We start from the raw sequence: 17066 nt of genomic DNA on the forward strand, positions 1-17066 counted from the left end.
CAGCTGTGCCAGGACAACGGGGCCACCTCAGGACAGCCGGAGCCACAGCGGGGCCAGCACCCTAGTCCCAGGTCCTGCCCACACTCGCCTCAGAGGGGCCACACTGTGTCCGTCAGACGGAGGTGAGAGGTCCTATGGTCTCTGAGATGCACTGGCCTCTGCAAGTCCTGGGGTCCTTCTGAAGGGTGGAGCTCAGGGGGGCCGGACAGCCACACCTCACGGCTCTGCCTCCTGTCCCTGCTGGCAATTCTCTGGAAATCCACGTTGTGGTGGGCTATTAAATCATTTTCTGGCACGTGTGAGGGGTTCGGTTACTACTAGGTTGCTTGGGGTTTCTATGCAATGGTGCTTCAAGGGTGACTGGTTGTCCCAAAGCTGCACGTGTATAGCGTTTTATAGAACACTTTGCAAAGCCAAGTGTCCATTTTAAAGGATCGGGAAGACGGTCTTGGAGAGGACAGAAGCAAGGGTCCTGACAGGTACCTTTAGGAGTCCAGAAATGGCCCAACTAGAACATCACAATTGCAGACTATTTGGAGAAAGTGTCCAACTCCAGGGCCTGAGAATCCCGTGTGCTGGAGCTGGGAAGTCAGTGACAGGCCTGGAAGGAGGTGCCTGTCCCTAAGACCTGTCCCCTCTCTTGGTCTCCAGGGCCCCAAACTCGTTCTCAGATAGAAGGTTGCGAATCCTACTTCCAGTTCACATGACCCTAAAATCATGCCAAGATTTACATTTTCCGGGCAGGAAAATCTCCCCACCTTCTCACCGCCAGTCCCAAGAACACCACATCGTTGTCCTTTATCCTCTCTGAGGCCCAGGTGATTAACTCTCTAAAACGTGGGCCTCCGTGCTGGAAGTGAAACTGGCGCGTGTCTTATTCTAGAGTCTGAGAAACCACCCGAAGGATGGCCATGTCCATTCGCACAAGAAGCTCAAGTCAGTCCGCAGCCTCCCGCTCAGTCCCCCCACCTGGTCAGATGTGGTAGCTCAGCCTTCTCTCTTCTTCCCCGTCCGATGCAGGTCAAGGGAAACAGTCAGCCCCCTTGCAGTGCCTCCTCTCCCGCTCAGGAGCCACAGAGCACGGAATGCTCCAGAACAAGCTGGGGCAGCGGCTCCCCTGGGAAAGCCAGCCTCACGGGTCTCTTCTACCTGAGGCCCTCAGCAGTGGCGCTAAGCTGGGCTTTCGGAAACTGTGAGCATCCACGCAGCAGAATTCCTACCATCAATGTAGCAGCTAAATATTGTAAGACTCCTAACTCCCCCATCTGTGTTTTGCCTCCCAAGAGGGAAAATAGTCTTCACAGACATTCCCTTATCTGGCAGGCAAATTCTAAACCTTACTGGCAATCACAGTCTTGTTTTCCCAACCAAACAGCTATGGAACCAAAAATTGCTCTGCCTGTGATATGCTGAGGAGGGAAGTAGCCAAACAGCTCGGTCTGGAAGCCCGGGGCCGGGAGGCCCTTGGTTTCTCCACCGCCAGAGAAGAGCCGGGGCCCTGCAGAAGTCCCCGCTGCCGGGGGAGGCCCGCCGGGCCGCTGGCGTTCACTGCTCCTTGTTCTTAACACGGAATACACCCACCAAGAAGCTGACGGAAAACACTCACCACGGTGTGAAATCAACACTTTCTAACTCAAATAAAGGGGGTAAAAAAAGGGAAAACTTCCAACCCTTTTGCGGCAAATATTTTCTCCCACGAGACGATGTGAGGCAGCCGCCCCCCGCCCCCCGCCCCGTGGCCCTGTGCCCTGCCACCACGCGTACCTTGGCACGCCACACCCTCACTTTCCAGCTTACGGTCTCTCCCTGCGTTTCACCTGGCCCTGCCCATTCTTCATGCCGGAACCCCGTACCTGGGCAACTGCTAATAAACCAAATCGGAGGATAACTATAGAAGCCTAATTGATAGGGGCCTTTATCGACTGGCCTTGATGTCTATCTGAGGTTCTCAACAGCCAAGATTTAAATGTTTCATTTTATTTCTAACTTTCACTTTTGCACATTTCAGCAATGTCAGGCTGAGAGGTATGGTTTTACTATCAGAAAGAATCATGGTGCAGAATAATTTATGACTTCAGCTTGGGCTTTCAGAAAAGCTATTTCAAATCTTCACTTTGATTTGCTTGTATCAAAACTACTCAAAATAACAGCGGCCCTTTCTCGGAACCGGAATATGTTAGCGGCACCTCAGGATTGCGAACTGAAGCCTCAGATTTATCCCAGAAGAAAACTTGAGAAGGGAATTAAGTCACAGAGGGGAAAATAACCCTTTTTTTGTGAGTCCTTTGTTCCCCCCTCCCCACCCATTCCCCAGACACACACCCAAACCACAAAGGAAAACCTCCCGGCCCTGGGGAAAGGTCCTGTGGGCCACCACTCAGCCAGAGCTCATGGGCAGGCAGGGGAGTCCTACCGGGGTGATGGGGGTGGGGGGTGGGGGGGGGGAAGGCCAGGAGGAAGCCCCTGGGGCCAGGAGGAGAGAGAGAAGGGCTGTTTGGTCAGGATCTGTGTTAGGTCAACTCCACAAAGCAGGAGGAAACGATGTGTGTCCAGGGCAGAGAGTTCTAATATCGTTAAGACTCACCTTAGCAGCTTAACGGCATACTTGTCTTAAGGACTGTCAGTCTCGTGAGAAAACACCCCAGAAAGGATGTGGCTGATCCAGGCACTGACAGATCGCCAGAGGGGCGTCCCAGTTCCCTATCACAAAAGGAAATATAGAAAGAAATGATGTAAAGTGAAATGTAACAAATTCACCAAATCACAGCAATACGCAGAGGTCAAGGAAATTCAACTGAAAAGGTTAAAGATGAAATCAAATCCCGTGTAGGAGAATGAAAATCTATCCCAATGCAAGGCCACCGGTGACGTGCTGTAGACAAGAAGCTAAATACTGCCTAGCACTGGGATCCTTCATTTTCATCAGATCAATAAAAGCTTATATTTATCAGGATTCCAAGCAGCTGCCACTTCTGACAACCTCCACTTTATTTTCTCACTCCTTGTGCTGTATCAGGGCAAAGAGGAGAGGAGAAGCAGCTTTTAATGCTATTTACACCTGAAGACACAATTCCATTAAGAGGTCCTGTTTTGTTAAAGAAACAGGGATTGATATGATTATATTGGCAGGAGCGCGGGAAGTCCCTTTGTTCCTCCCCCCATGTTTTCCCCTTTGCAATCCAGACCCCAGCTCAGAGATTTCCTGACACCAAGTCTGCGTGCGAGCACTTTTTTGTTCAAACTTACCATTTACAAAGAGAGGCAAGGCTTTCTGCTAAAACAGTTACCACTCTAATCATCTGTACAACAATATTTGCTATCAGGCATTCTAAATAGATTATCACCAGTCCATCTGTGTCATTATTGATTTATAAGGCTTTAAGCAGCTTTAGAATAGAAGCTTTCCCACTGAAGGGTTTCTTGTATAAATCAGAGCCGTGCTCAAATATAGCAGCCATCACTCAAGATATTGTTCTTAAAATCATAACAAGAAGGAGAAAATGATAAATTGCTTGTAATATACTGATCCAAACTGATATGCAAATCTTGTTTTTTAAATATATTACTTGAGTAAAAAGAGGCATCATTAACATATGAATGCTATATGCAAATGATAGTGACAGAGCAGATGTTGGTGCATGTAATTGACCTATATGTGAATTGCATCAGAACCCTTAACTCTATTAATTCACTACCCAGTAACTAGATATTGTCCAAAAAGTACATTCTTTGAAACCATATACTGGAAGCAGAGCTGACAGGGTTCCAAGGATTCTGGAACAAGGTCACTGTCACTAGTATTTTGCTGTCATCTGCATTCCCCTTCTTATGGATGACATCATCATGGGGCCGTGTAAATCGATCACTTAATAGCATTTAGAAAATACTGCAGTGGGGAACAGGTTATAAAAAAAAAATGCCCCAGTTTTATTCTTTTTCTTGGCAGAAATGTCATACCTCTTAAACTGAGGGTTTGTGCATGAGTGCACTGTGAAACACACAGATGCCATTTTATTCCCCGTCTTTATTTTTCCACTTCTTCTCAGAATGACATTAAATTGTATTAAATAGCCTTTTGTCCACAGGGCACAGACCACCCCGCATATGATAATGTATTAATGCCCCACGTTCCAGCCACTGAGCTGAAACATTCTGAGACTTGGAGGATAAGTATGAAGCACCATTGTGTGTATAGCCTGCTAACAACTGTGACACATACTAATAGAAACATACCTAATAAATTACTGCTTTCAGGTCTAGCAAGCTGACATTTCTCTGCAAGGGACAATTTTATATTTGTGGCGCAGAACAAAATTGCTTCATATGAAGCCACTGTGGATTAGCATAAAAATTAACACTTAAATTTCGGCTTATTTTCCACCCTCTCCTCCTGCCACAACAATCAATTCCTCTTATAAATCTGATTAGATTTTATGATGCTTATTATTCAGAGCATGTCTCAACACAGCATTCACAGGCTTGAAGACTATTTGTTTAAATAGAAAAAAGAAGCAGATAAATCTATAGGTATTTTTTATTACCCCATTCCCCACCAGTTTCTTTCTCATATTGTAACATCAGTAATTGATTGCACACATTAATTAACATGTAAGGTAGAAATTCTGCATTATGCATGATTTATTTTCCTATCTGGTGAGTAGGTTTGTCTGCTGCCCTTGTGTTTCTAGGACATTGGGCTCGATTCTGGTCCAGACATAAATGCCAATGCTCATTCCCCCTGAAAGTTATTAATGTCAGATATGAAATGAGATTTTTTATTTCACCTGCTTACTAATCCACAAAAGCTGTTTTGAGTGATGCAGGCTTAAACGCCAAAATTTGAAATGATATATTGCTATATCTGATAACATGCAAATATGTTCATTAGACATAATTTAGCAGGAGAGAATGGCAATACTTTTATAACAAGTCTAGGTCAAAAATGGTTGTTAATTAAACAAGTCATGAAAAATGGCATTACAAGGAGACTGTCCAGCAGACAGCAGACTTTCTAATGATATGCCACTGATAGGTACCCAACGCTTCCCGCTAAAACAGAGAGGGGGGAGAAAACTTTCTGAGCATTTCGCATAATCTAAAGCAAGATTAACAAAACTATATCTACATTAGGAACCTCAAATTGATCGCATATTCTTCTTAGATTTTAATGGTAACATACTATACTTTTCCATTTCAAGACGTGATTTCACTTTCTGTCTTAGGGGCTTAAAGTGATTTATATGGTTGACTCCTTCACAAATAAACCAGAAAAGAAATTAATATTATATCCGGCCATGCTGCCGGCTGCCCTGAGTGTTTATGGCTGTGTATTTTAAATCAACTAGAGCAATAATCAAAGGGATGGTTGGACGGTGAGGGCAGGGTTGGGCCCGAGGTGGATGAAGGATGAACACAGAGGGGGAGCCACATGCCTGTGTGTCTTCCTCTTCCTGTTGTCCTTCCCAACTGGCTGCTTCAGTTACCTAGGGAACCAGCGGTAGTAAGAACTCTTTTGATTGGCCATGAGTTGAGATTCAAGTGGGTGGGGTTCTGACACATAGGTACTATAAGCTACCTGAGCTTGGCTTCTTGGGGTGAGACTTCAGGAGTACCTGGGGGAAGAAGGGCACCTTGGGAGTTAAGTACAATCTAAAGGAAGGCAGGGTGAGCTTCCAACTGGCCACCCGCGCCACCTTCCGTGCAGTGAAGAAAGTATTCATGGAGCCGGGAAGGCCGAAAACATCTTCCGGGACCAACAGATGTCCCATACAGCCAGCGTGTATGGAAGCCATTGGTTGATGATCTACTTATTAAAGGATACTGGTAGCCAGGGTAGCCAGATACTTGAAATACAGTCTGTGAAGCAGAAAAAAAAACACCTCTATGTATTTGGAGCCGTGCACAGTAAGGCAAGTTGAGTGGGGAAGCAAATAACCATCTCAGCAAACCAAAAGAAGTCCACATCTGAGCCCTCTGAACAATCAACCTATATTCATGACACCAACTCAGACACAAAAGTTATGTCTAATCCTCCCTTATGTGGGGGAGGCAGGTCCGTCCCCAAATACTTCGTGTCCAAGTGTAAAATACTCTCGCTCTTAGCCTGGCTTGCAGTCAACATTACTACTCTTGCTAGAAATCTCACCTCATCTTTGCATTGCATTTTATGGTTTCTGTGCTTCCAAATATAGAATCTTAACTAGAGAAACAGGCACCTTAGCATTCATCCCACCTGTCTTTCATTGATAATGTGAATTTCGAAAAAAAAAAAAAAAGACGATGGAAACTCTTTGGTGGAGGAAGAAAAGGAAATGTTAGTTCTGTAGGACCTTTGGTATTTTTTTATTCCTGCGATTCCCTTCCCTGCACCTCCTGCCCGCTCATGCTCCTCACGAGTTCATCTGGACAGACAGCCCCCCCTGTCCATCCTGTCACACCACTGTCCTGGTTCCTGGACTCAACTGTCTATTGCTTCCCCGTTGGGGATTCTTCCAGGTCTCACGTTCCAGGAGGAGCCCAAGGATGGCTCAGGGTCACAAGACTTATGGAGGCAGTCCTGGGGGACCCTATGAATTCTCAGGCAATGGAGAAGCCCTGGAGAGGACAGCCTCAAAGACCCCAGCACACAAGTGGCATCTGGATTTCACAGTAACAGTGGATAGGTTCTGTTGTGCCTTTTACAGGGCAATAATTTCTTCTTGGGGCCCCGGCACTATTTATCCAGCTTCATGTGACTCTATTCCCAGTGATGAGAAAGATGCCCACGGTCTACCTGGGGTCATGGTTAAACTATTCCACGTTTCTTCAAGGGCTTCAATTTGTTTCAAAGTGTTTCATTTGTTGAATGAACGAACTAACAAATGCATACATGAACAAATAGGTGAATGAGTGAATGAAAGCACAAAGGCACGCGTGCCTGGATGGATGGAGAGGTAAGTGAAGATGAAAAGAGTTTTTAAAAAGTAATAAATGCATGAATTAATGTGTAAATGCAAAAATACATATGGAAATGCAAAGTGCCTCAAAAATGGATGAAAGAATAGTGCTGGTATCTCTTTAATGAACAAGTGTGTACATAAGCCCCTGTATGCCCATCTAGTGGGCTGAGGTACAGTGTAAGAGAAGAAATAGTAAGTAAGGTCTTGTTCATTGTCACAGGATTTGGTTATCCATCCTTGACTTCCTTCCCATAACTCAAAGAACACAGATCTCTAGAGAACTGTGTGGGGCAGCCTGTAGGACTCTGGCAGACTTACGAGGGAGACAAATATTCCCGCCTCTGGGCTGAATCTTCAGGATAAAAGGAGTCGGTCAGGTGTTTCTGACCAGAAGACACCTGGCTTCAGTGCAATCCTACACTGGCTGGACACTGACAGAATCTTCCCTGGGAGGCAGGAGTCACAGCCATGAGGAGCAGAGATCCTAGACCAGGTCCCGGTAAATACCAGCACTGATATTGAGAAGTCACATCATCACCCAAGCCTCCCTTTCTTCATCCATTGAGTGGAGATAATGTATCCAAAAGTGCTTAGCTCAGGGTCTGGCACCTGTTACCACTCAACTACCAGCCATTATTCTCTGAGATTGCTGAGCGGTTCTGCCCTGGGGGTCCTGGGTCCCCTGCCCATGGAAAGCTTGCTCCCAAGTGGACATCTATCTCTACCAAATGTGCTGGTGGCCAGGCTGTCCAAAGCAAGGGACTAGACCATAGGAACCTTCATGGCTGCCTTCAAGTGTATGTGTTATGTCTTCTGCCAAGTTCCACTGATCTGCCTCAATATAGACATTGGCAGATCAGTGGAACTTGGCAGAAGACATAACACATACACTTGAAGGCAGCCATGAAGGTTCCTATGGTCTTCCCACATATGAGCTGATGAAAGAACGTAGTCAAAGCTGCAGGGAAGAGCCCCGAGTCCCCTTCTTCCCTTGGCTGTCACAACCTCTCCTTGGAACCTGTGGGGTACCATGGAAGCCAGTTAGAGAACAATAGGACTGGAAACCTCTTGGTGGCCAGGTAAACTGTTTCTTTGTGACAGCAGTCACAGGTGCATGGGGAGGCATGTCCTGGATGGCTGGTAGTCAGCAGGACCATATGCCAACCCCAGTACAGTCATCAACACCTTGCCAACCTGGTGTTGCACAGATGCACAAGAACTAGAGAGATGTCTTCTGACACTGACAGTCCTTCAGCCTTGATTAGCCACCAACTCCTTCCTTCTGCTTCCAGCCCTGCCATTAATTCAAAGCTAGAGGCCAGTTCCCTTTGAGGCAGGCAGGCTCAGACCCAGGCATGAGCCTCGAGGAAGACTCCAGTCTTCTTGGATCTCTGGCTCCTGCTAGTAGGTAAAGAGCTACTGCCTCAGACACATGTTAAGAAAAATAAACACTGAAGACTCACCCTTAAGCAAACTGGTCATAAGACACTGCCAGAGATCACCTCCCAGAATGAAGTCAGCAACTCACCTGAAATTTCTACATGTGGAATGACTGTATTTCCTCTTTCCTCCCACCTTGACTAGAATTAGGGACAATGTGACCCAAATTTCAGTCATTTGCATAGCACCTTCACCTTCTCACCACATCTGTTTCCACCTGTACCATTAACTGTTACGACTTTTCTTGAAATGGACTCACAGGTTTCCTGAAATCAATTTGTTTCAAATGGAAATTTCACATAATACTGCCCTAAATAAAAAACAATATTTATGCCTCATTTAATATGTAAAATAGATGCCTTGCTATATCAAAGAGGAAAACACTCAGCCACAATGCATCTGAAGTTCATCTCCTAGCGTCGGGGAAACAGTGCGGGGTGGGGAGTAGAGCATGCCAACTTTGGGGGTAGGGGCCTCCACCACATTTCTGATTTGAGCACCTGAAATCCTGACTGAGTCCCAGTTTCCTGATCTGCAAAATGGGGATGACAGTAGCACCTATCTTACAAGGTTGTTGCGAGAGTTAAATTAAGTGAGATAATTAATGATTAATTAATCGGGATGGTGTATCTGGCACATAGTTAGCTATGGCCTGTTCCCATCGTCGTTATACTGAAAGCTAAGCCAGAGGGAGGGGAAATTCTTACAGTCCTGGCCTCCTATCACGTGTCTCCCACAGAACGTGGGCTCACATACACCGAACTAGACAAGCAGAGAGACACAGAGACAAGGCCACAGGGCTAGGCATCGGCAACCTGCCACTAGCCCAGCCAACCTCCGGAGTCCCTTTCTTTCAAGTGTACAAGTTAGGGATTGAACCCAGAGGTCTTCAAAGGACCTCTGGCCACGGGGAAATCGAATCCCCGAGGCCAACACAAGCCCAGCCTCGGCAAATAACCACTCTTCTCCAGCTCTCAGGCCATGGCAGGTGCTGGTGAGGGCAAAGAGATTCGAGAACTAACCGAGACATAAGGCCCAGTGTTGGCACAAAGGAGGAAGCAAAGGAGGCACACATCGGGGTCCTTAGTCCGAGTCCCATAACTGGAGGAAGGCCTGGAAGGTGGGGGACCAGCGAGCTGGCACAGGGGTACACATCAACACTGACCCCCAGTTCCCAAAGCTCAGCACCTGGGCTGGGCCTCCCCTGTGGACTGCTTTACCTGACTCCCACCCAAGGCCTTGGCTCACTTCCTTAACATTGTTGTTCATGGTCGTCACAACCATCACCTCAACACATTGCCTTAAGAAGTCCTGCAACAGTGGGCTTTGGTCACTTGGGGGTGACCAGCCTTCTGCCTCCTCCCAACGCACCTCCCCTAGCATCCATGGGTGAGACTTTCTCAGGAACAAAAGTCTGTGTCTGCATCTGATTTCTGCAAAAGGAGATCACCATCTCCCAGTTTTTACATCAAAGGGTCCATCCAGCAAAGTTTATGTTTCGCAGACACACACAAGAAAGGCACTCCATCAAAAGTCTGGTAGAAACCGTGGGCCTCTGCCATGGTGAATTCACACATGCATGTTGGATTCTTAATCCCATTGCCCGGAGGATCTGGGCCTCCTCTGGGACCCCCAGTCGGCAGCCCTTATGCATATCACTCCCTCCCTCCTCATCTCTAGATGGGTGCCAGCCCACCCAGGGTAGAACCTTCTTGCAGGCGTCCCCCAAGTGAGAGCCTCCCCCAGGGCCAGGCCCCTGCACTGGGAGAGGGAGGTGTTGAGAAGCTTGTCCACATCAGTAAATGGAGCTTGTGATTGACTATTACAGAGAGGTGCTCACCCGCCCCGGGAATCACTAGGTGTGGCTTCTGGACAGACATCCACACATGCAGAGGTCCATTTTGAAGGCATAAACACATGCTCTCTAAAATAGGCAATGTTGAGTCTCTGGTTTAAAACGAGGGGATAAAGCCGACACTGTTTATAATCTGCTGGATCCCTCGGACTTGTAAGCCCTTTTCCAGAAACATTCATGTGAAAGGCACTTTCTTCGGAGTGGGCACTTGTCTTGTTCCCAGTCAAGCCAGAATGATGGTACCATAGAAGGGCTTACCCAGGGGCCACATGTGTCCCCGTGGGGGTGGGGGAGAGGGCAGATCCAGACTGGGACATGCTGAAGCTGATGGCCCAGCCCCCGCCCTTTCTTCAACTGGCTCATCACAAGAGGACTGATCCCTGAAGCTCTCTGGCCAAGCATGATGGTGACAAAACCCGAATCATTTCTTCAGGTGTTTACTGCTCTACAGTCTTTATGAAAACAAACAGTGTAAGAAACCAACAACAAAAGAATGTATTTTCTCATTTCTTTGAATTGTTCTGCTTGGCAATTTTATTGCACATTAGTTCAAAATAAGCTGCCAATAAAGTTGGATAAAATTAAACTCACACTGGAGTTTTCCCTTCAATAATTTGTGTCGGGTTGTTTTTATTTTCATAAGGATTTGAAGTGCAACGTTATCTCAGGTTCAGAATTTCACTGTCTGGATGGTCACAACTTAACTCCTACTGGGCTTATGAATTCCAATTCTAGTTCTTTTAAAATGAGAAGGTTTTACTGTTGTGGTAGTTCGTCTTCTCCTGTACAAAAAGCACAACATTACACCAGAATCATCCACACCATAACTAGCCTTAGAAAATTACGTGATTTCTGGGCGCCTGGGTGGCTCAGTTGGTTGAGCGTCCAACATCAGCTCAGGTCATGATCTTGTGGTTCATGAGTTCAAGCCCCACGTCGGGCTCTGTGCTGACAGCTCAGAGCCTGGAACCTGCTTCAGATTCCGTGTCTCCCTCTTTCTCTGCCCCTCCCCTGCTCATGCTCTGTCTCTGTCTCTCAAAAATGAATAAACATTAAAAAAATTTTTTTTTAAAGAAAAAGAAAATTACGTGATTTCTAATTTAGCAGAACCTCAGAACACGGAAGGATCCACAGCCCAAAGTCAACACTTTGTTTCGATGTATGATTTCAGGAAAATACTTTTTTTTCTTTTTTTAAAGGTAGCATTTGTGGATAGACCAAAATGATTCAATTTAAGATAGCAAAAAAGAAACATCTTGGGAGTAAAAATAATGTGCTATCGTAATTTGATTACAGCAAAAATCAAACGTTGTGTGTTGTAAGCAAACAATAGGAATTTTTATGCAACTAAACATTTTTCTGGCTATCTAACCATGATTTATACAACGAAAATGATAAATTTAATCCCATCACCAGTAGATCAATTGCAGGTATAACAGATAAAACCAGAATAAATCATCGTATCACTGTATTGGAAACACAAGCAGCAGATAGAAGGGGAGTTTAGACTTTAAACTGAAAGCTGTTTCCAGGCATTCCAAGGACAATTTGCAGCGGAGAAGTTCAATGTATACATAAAGTCATCTGATCCAAATATGCTAATGATTTTTACTGGTCAAATCTTAAAAGTGAGGTTTATTTTTATGAGGATGGATTAATTAACCCAGTATGTACTATCTTTGAGACTATCTTGCCAGGGACTTTCATTTAAACATGTTTATTATGAAATGTTTGCATTCTCCACATTTGTGGCCCACACACGGATTATTTCATACTTTCCTTTAGAGCACTTAGAAAAGTTAAAAGGAGTTATTGTTTTTGATTAATGCCATTTTGGGCAGTTAAAAAAAAAAGGGAGTTCTAAATCCTAGCTCTGCATAAATTCTTTGACATTACAAACAATCTCTGTGAGTTCCACTGCACGGAGATATGGGGGGGGCGCGGGGCCGTCCCGGGTTTGCTTTAAGGTGGCCCGCTGAAACCGAACCTTGTTAACTTCGGTGTTTGCATGAACTCGTGCGGAATAGCAATGCGGCCCGACGTGATGCAGCTCTCAGTCTCGAGGGGAGAGGCAGTGTGTGCAGGGCCGTGGCGTGGTACCACACAGATGGGAGTTCTAAAGCCCTGCCTGTCATCTTTTGATTAAGAAAAGGAAATGATTTCACTAAAAAGATATTCCCTCTTGTGTTGTTTTGTTTTAACTGAGTTTGTACTTTCCACCAAACTGGACATATTTATTGAGACTCATAAGTTACTTCACGATTACCAACATCACTGCAATCTCAACAAACTATTTTTTTCCTTGCCAATTATCCAAATATCATAACTATAAAATATCTTAAAACATTCTCCATACTGTAAACATCTTAGCTACAAAGCTTTGAGTGTAAACAGTATGATGCATCAGAATGGTTTTAAGCGATGTTATAAAAACTGCTCTTAAAAACTAAACAAAAATGTAAAGCTCCCATCTGTTTTATGAGTTCTCCACTGCTGAACGGCTGCTGTGTGCCAGTTCACTGAACCATGGCTTGCTAAAGAGATTTCTGGGGTCACAGATTGAAAACACAAAGAGCACGTCTTTAATGGTGGGATTTTTTTTTCCCCCAAGTCTTCCTGCCATGGCTGGAACCGAATTAAGTGCACAGCAGCAGAAGATGGGCAGCCGACGCTCGCGATGCCTGTCGCAGAAGAGAGAGCCCTCTCTCTGAGAGACTCGTGTTTTATAAAGGATGTCATCGCCGCAGCTACCTTACATTCTTCGCTGGTTGTATCCCTGTGACCTCAATACGCTCTTACTTCCTCACAGAATTTTCTTTGGGGCCCTGCATGTGCAAGTTAAAAATAGACAGCAAACTGCATACTAGGAAAAAGCATTCAGGCTTATTTTTGTGTACATATGCAGGTATGAGACAATGATAATTGAGAGAGTGCCATCTTCCCTCTGCTCCAAGCCCTGGCCCAAGGGGATGTGAGAGAGCCCGGGCAGGTGAGAGGCTTGTCAAAGATGCAAGAGGAAAACTATCCTTCACTTGGGACGTTTGTCTCCGATGCGCTGGGAAGGCGAGAAGGGGAAGTAACTAAAAGAGAATGTGCATGGAATCCAGTCCCTTTGCTCAGATGACATTGTTGTGCAGCGGGGCAAAGGGGGGGGTTGGGAGGGGGAAGCTGAGTCTAGTGCAGTCTCCCATCAGGGATGGCACTGTTGCCCCAGATGTATTCCGGGGACCCTCCTAACACCTACCACCTTGTCCCCTGAGGCCACATCTGAGGAATAACAGCCAGTGTAGCCACGGGGTTTGGGCTTCCTAGGCAAGCTACCTGGCCCCTCCTGTCCCTCCAGATATGGAGCCAATGGGGCCTTGGGGGTGTCTCTGACCCCCCACCCCAGGAGAGGCTCAGACCTCCTGAGTGTCTGGGGGTGTCTCTCCAACCCCCGTCAGCCCCCAGGCCAAGTCTGACCAGCTGTCCATATTCTCACTGCTGCCCTCTAGGACAGCAGACACTCCCAGAGCTGGGACAGGCTGGGTAGCAGTCTGCCAGGGACTGGGGCCGGTTTAGCTGGGAGTTGGCCTGCCCTTCCTGGGGTGACAAGTGCACGTGAGACCTCCTGCAACAGTCATCCAGCTGACAACTGTGAGACACCCCTAGATGGGAGTCCTAAACAGACATCCAGGGAAAAGGAACGTCTCCCGGTCCACAGAGGCCACCCACCCACAGCTCCCGGCGCCTGCCTGGAGCATGCCTGCCACCGTCTCCCTCCCCACCTCTCTTCCACACCCCAGGGCTATGGCTGTCCCGCCTTTCACCCTACAGTGCAGAGGCCTTATAACCCTCACCCCCACGTGGGGTTGTCCCAGCTCTACGGGCGGCTTTGTGGGTCAGAGCAAGAGGCCTGTCGGGGGCAAGGAACCCTCACCCAGGGACCTGGGAAGGCCAGCATATCAGTGAGCAGCTCTCTGCCCAGGGGCGGGCCAGGCCCTGAGGGGCCCACACCCTGAGGCCAGGGGGCACTGCTCAGGGGACCCTTGGGAAGCAGACCCGAGTCCCCACACTTGCTCACTCCTCTTGATAGGTGCACACCTCCCACCGGCGTGTCACGCCTGCGCTGCACGCAGCAGACCAGCAAGCAAGAGAGACGCTCCTCCGGTGGGCGGTCAGGGGCCGCTCGCTGGCCCCACGAGCCGTTCTGGGCCTTCCGCTGCACTCGGGGCTTCAAGAGCCCCACCCGGGCCCCAGACCCCACCACGCGCCCACCGTCTCTGTCCGGAGCAGCAGGGGGCCCGAGGATCGCCCAGCCTGTGGGTCCTGTGGGCTGGCGTGATTCTGCGCACATTCCAAATTTAAATCTGGGACGCTCTCCCCTTTCTTCACCGCTCCAGAACATGGGGGAGGCATCTGCCTGGAAACAGCTGTCACCCAAAGAAGGAGGCGGCACATGCGGATCTCCTGCGAGCACCACCATCCAAAGTCACACATCAGCCAGGGTTACTTAGCTACGGAGCTTCAGAGCCCGGGGGCGGGGGGGAGGGCCAGGCAGAGAGAGGTGCGGAGCGGCACCCCCCAGGGCCCTGGGGCCCCACGCTCCTACAGAACTCAGCATTGGGCACTGCATCCCTGCTTCATCATAGGGAAACTGAGGCTCAAAGAGGTCACACAGCAACTAAAATAATACAGCAGCCACAGTAAGAAACAATGAGAACTGACACGCAACCAGCACACGCTGGTCCTCAGCACCGGCGGGCTCCCCTTGGTGAGAGGCTCCCCTTGGTGAGGTCCACCTTCAAACCCTGACAACCACCCTGTGAAATGCTATCAGCCCTGCCCTCGCGCAGGAGGAGGAAACACAGGCAAAGGAAAGTCAAGCAATTTGCCCGAGGCTAAGTTACCAACAAGGGATAGGACTAGGAGTCCAAGCCAGGCTGTCTGGCTCCCTTCCCCTGCCACCACGCCACACTGTCTGTCATCATCGTCACTGTCATCAGAGCAAACACGCAGCTCGTGCTGGGAGCCCAGACGGTGCTAAGCTCCTTCAACTTTATGCAATCTCTATCTCATCTCCATTATTCACTTGATCCCCAAGACACAGATACCAGGAACATGGGGCTCAGAGATGTGGTGCAATTTTCTAAAGATCAACCAGCGAATGAGGCGCGAGCAGGCACAAGCTCCCAAGAGGGGGCGGCGAGCTAGGCGTGGGACCGGCACGCTCCCGGAGAGGACTCGCCCTGGGCTGCAGCCTGGCCTCTGGCCAGGATCCGGAACGGGTTTCAGAAGAAGAAACAGGACAAGCACCGGTGTGATGTGCTCGTCAAAGCGCCGGAGATGCTGTTTGGGATTTGCTGTTGTTGCCAACCCATGTGTACTTCCCACGAAGGCTAATCTCAACTATAATGAGGGTTTACACTAAGTCTAGAGAAAGGAGGGAGGCCAAGCCTAAATCTACAGTTTGTGCAGACAGTGGTGGGAGTTACGACAAACACTGACCATATTTAGGAGAAGTTGGGAGACTGGGGGCGCCAGCCATTCGGCTCAACGGCCCAGCTCAGTGGGCCAAGCAGCCTGGGGGGCAGTGTCCAGCGCCAGCCCTGGCTTCCCTGGCTGTGCAGAGCTGCAGGCAGGGGTTTCCATCAGTCTCCCTTCAGGGCGGTCCAAGTTCCACTAGCAGGAATGGGGACTGACTGGAGGGACAAAGCAGCAGAATTACAAAGGAGTCACACGCTGGCTGCCTCAGGAAATGCTGAGGTGCCCGGGGATGAGCCTCCATGCACAAGACCTAGAAGAGAGGGCCCTCGAAGCCAGGGACCTGGAAAGCCACTTGCTACCCTTCCCTGAGTTCCCACAGCCTAGATACAGACGACATGAAAAATGCTGGCGGGTCAGGCTGCACTTTCCTCGAACTAATCACTAATGAAGTTTGGGGTGAGCTATTTTGAAAGCAGCCCACACAGCATAACCACACGCCGTCATCAGCTGCGATCCTCAAATGCAATTTCATTCATAATTAAATATGAAAAAGCCACCACCTTAAAATAACATCAGGGGTCACAGCTGAACTCCTCGGCCTGGGTCTGTGAATCCTGGCCTCTGCTGACCTCTCTGAGTTGGTCCCCAACACCTCCCAGGCACACACTCCGGCCCCACACAGCTGCGAGCCTACCTCCACACCTCTGCCCATCCCACCCTGCCTTCTATGTACACTCTTCTCCCTCCTCTGCCTCCGGGGACCAGCTGGGACTCGAAATTCAGCTTGAGCACCGTCTCTCCGGAGGAACCTTGGACAGGCCAACACTGAAGCGCCCTTCACCAGCTTGTGAACTCTACAGCAATTGCTTCTACAACCCGTCTGGTAAGGCTGCTTGTTTCCTGCCTTGTGCTCTCTTCTCTAGCCCTTTCAAGCACCATTAGCGTTCCACACATGGGTGTCCCATTCATTCATTCATTCACTCACTCATTCATTCATTTATTCATAATGCTTACTGAGCACCTGCCATGTGTCAGACACCAGAGAAGCAACAGTGAATGGTCAGCCATGGTCCCTGCCCTCCTGGAGGGCACCTTCTAGAGACAACAGATGAGAAATATAGCAATAAACACGCAATAGACTTTTCTAGCTGGAGTTTCAGTCTGCCATGGTAGTGTAGGACACAATCTACACTGGCCAGCCCAGAGTTCTGGGCAGGATCACCTCCTCCCTTGTCCATCCACAGCTCTGCCTCCAGAACTCCTCCTGGATCTGCATTTAAGAGAGATTCATTTGGTAGGGACAGTTGGAGCTGGGCCAGTGTCAGCCTTTGAGCCCTGTGGTTTTATTGGCCACTGGATGGCCCAAT

The 17066-nt window shown here is 48.3% G+C and overlaps 1 protein-coding gene across 14 annotated transcripts in view; it reads right to left on the minus strand.

The window, feature by feature from the left end:
• ZNF536 (zinc finger protein 536) overlaps positions 1 to 17066 on the minus strand; it is a 437816-nt gene that overhangs the window by 316558 nt on the left and 104192 nt on the right. For 10 of the 14 annotated variants that reach the window (XM_053906057.1, XM_019423304.2, XM_019423309.2 and 7 more), the window contains one exon: positions 2585 to 2700. The exons of the other annotated variants lie outside the window; for them this stretch is intronic. The gene's annotated coding sequence lies outside the window, so the exon portion shown is untranslated. The remainder of the gene's footprint in view (positions 1 to 2584; positions 2701 to 17066) is intronic. 14 annotated transcript variants of the gene reach the window in all.

Source organism: Panthera pardus, unplaced genomic scaffold (genome assembly GCF_024362965.1).
Source record: "Panthera pardus isolate Hobbes unplaced genomic scaffold, ASM2436296v1 HiC_scaffold_18, whole genome shotgun sequence".
In the NCBI taxonomy this organism is placed as follows: domain Eukaryota; kingdom Metazoa; phylum Chordata; class Mammalia; order Carnivora; family Felidae; genus Panthera; species Panthera pardus.